The sequence below is a fragment of the Schistocerca piceifrons genome, unplaced genomic scaffold, assembly GCF_021461385.2.
Source record: "Schistocerca piceifrons isolate TAMUIC-IGC-003096 unplaced genomic scaffold, iqSchPice1.1 HiC_scaffold_1288, whole genome shotgun sequence".
Taxonomy (NCBI): domain Eukaryota; kingdom Metazoa; phylum Arthropoda; class Insecta; order Orthoptera; family Acrididae; genus Schistocerca; species Schistocerca piceifrons.
The window spans coordinates 67,501-70,000 of NW_025727111.1; the positions used below are offsets into that span (position 1 = coordinate 67,501).

The following is a 2,500-nucleotide window of genomic DNA, read 5'->3' on the forward strand; positions in this document are numbered from 1 at the left end:
CTCAACCTAACCCATGTTGTGCCTCAACCTAACCCATGTTGTGCCTTAACCTAACCCATGTTGTGCCTCAACCTAACCCATGTTGTGCCTTAACCTAACCCATGTTGTGCCTTAACCTAACCCATGTTGTGCCTTAACCTAACCCATGTTGTGCCTTAACCTAACCCATGTTGTGCCTTAACCTAACCCATGTTGTGCCTTAACCTAACCCATGTTGTGCCTTAACCTAACCCATGTTGTGCCTTAACCTAACCCATGTTGTGCCTTAACCTAACCCATGTTGTCGCCTTAACGTAACCCACGTTGTCGCCTAAACCTGCTCTGTAATTGTTATACGACTCGTTCAATTACTGTAGTGTTGCCCACCCGCAACCCTCGCAATATAGTTCGCTACTCGCACTGCCCGCACCCCTGTGTATCGCTTCATGTTAAACACCTTGCAAGTCTTGCTCACTTTCCACATGCTCCTGCTGTACACTGTAATGTGGATGGCAGCAGGACGTACATGCCGCCCCTCCCCACGTCCCCACCTTGCCCCCTGCCTTCGCAAGCTGGTTGGTGAGAAGTTTGCATGTTCAATGCCCTTCGCATGCGACGTACTCAGGCTACGTTGTGGTGCGGCCTGTGTCAACTGTCCGCTGATGTCGTACGCGTGAACCACAATCTGTACTGCACATTCGTCCTTATGTACTGAATGATACATCGTGGCACATGTGTGACCGCACAACGACTGCGCCCAAAAACGGCGGACCATACAGTGCAAATATTGTGCACGCAGCTACGTGTCGTCTCCCTATGAGAGCTGGATTGCAGTGTGGTACGCCATAGAGACGTGTGGGAGGAACGGACGCCGTGGATGGCGATCAGCATGAGCTGTCTGTTGATGTATTCGGACCTAGTCGTCTCTCCTCACACACCGTGATGGCATGGTGCACCGCGTTCCATATCTGCGACATGCTACAGAGGCCGGTTGACAGTCGTTCGAGCAATGGACATCGCATACGTACGGGGGCCACCTTCCACGTATTGTCTAGGCGTGCACATTTTGTTGCGTGTATGTGGGCAGACGTAGTGTGGCGTGACACCTGACACAGGCATGCAATAATCGTTGAAGTTGCAAATGGCGATGGACGCCTGCGTTTTCTGGTGAAGTTACGCAAATGAACAAATGGTAACCTGTTGTGGTGCGGTTGTTCTCGCTAGGGGTGAATCGGTGATGGCGACGATAGGTTGAGGTACTAACCGGTTGTTCCAGCGATACCCACCATGCCGACGAAACTGAACGGCATCTGGGTGTGAAGCGATACGCGGCGGTGGCTGGGTGGGACCGTCCCCGGCCGGTGAGGGGGCGCCTCCCGGCGTGCTGGCCGCGCGGTGCGTGGGCGCACGCGCTACAGCCGGCTGGTGGGGGCGGCCAGTGGCAGGCGCGCCGGCCGACGGACGCGGCAGGCGTCGCAGCTGCGCGCCGGCGCACCCTGCGCGCGGCGCCGTGCGGCCAAAGTAGGTCCTCGCGGGCCCGGTGCGAAGCGCGGTGGACATCTTCAGTGTGCTGGTCCGATTGAGGACTGTGTGCGTTGAGGATGCGCCGCCGCCCGGCGCTCGGCGCCGCGACGCCGTCTGCTGCTCGGTCGCCCCAGCGGTTCTCGCTGGTGGTTTGTATCGCAGCTGTGCGGATGTGTTGGCGCGTGCGCTGTGCTGGGAGAGTTCGCTTCGGCACCCAAGTGGGGCTTTTGTCCTTCTGTGGCGCTGGCGTTGGAGCTGCCGGTCACCGTAGGTGGCGCGTGTTGTCTCCCGCCGGCAATGCCACGACAGCACGCTCCCGGGCCTCTGTCGGCAGCGGCAAGCTCAGTTGGGAGCACGGGTGGTCGCACCGAAAGCGTCTACTCGCCTAACTCCGGGCGATTGCGCCTCTCTCGAACCCGACCAAGTACTTGGGACGGCGCTGCGCGCCGCCGGGACCTGAGAGGGTTTCGAGGTGTATTGTGCAGGGGAGCTCAGCCTCCTCCTGTTTGCAGAATGATTGAGCGGACGCTTGCGTGTTCGCGCGGGCCCCCGGGACACACTCCCGGGCGGCCGGCTGCTCAGCTCTAGTTGACGCAGCTCCCTGGTTGATCCTGCCAGTAGTCATATGCTTGTCTCAAAGATTAAGCCATGCATGTCTCAGTACAAGCCGCATTAAGGTGAAACCGCGAATGGCTCATTAAATCAGTTATGGTTCCTTAGATCGTACCCACGTTACTTGGATAACTGTGGTAATTCTAGAGCTAATACATGCAAACAGAGTCCCGACCAGAGATGGAAGGGACGCTTTTATTAGATCAAAACCAATCGGTCGGCTCGTCCGGTCCGTTTGCCTTGGTGACTCTGAATAACTTTGGGCTGATCGCACGGTCCTCGTACCGGCGACGCATCTTTCAAATGTCTGCCTTATCAACTGTCGATGGTAGGTTCTGCGCCTACCATGGTTGTAACGGGTAACGGGGAATCAGGGTTCGATTCC

General features: G+C 57.2%; 1 non-coding gene across 1 annotated transcript in view; it reads left to right on the forward strand.

Moving 5' to 3' along the window:
* Positions 1 to 2,101: 2,101 nt before the first annotated feature.
* Positions 2,102 to 2,500, forward strand: part of LOC124731479 — a 1,909-nt gene continuing 1,510 nt past the window's right edge. Inside the window, exon 1 of the ribosomal RNA XR_007008295.1 lies at positions 2,102 to 2,500. This exon is cut by the window's right edge and continues 1,510 nt beyond it. This is a non-coding gene — a ribosomal RNA (small subunit ribosomal RNA).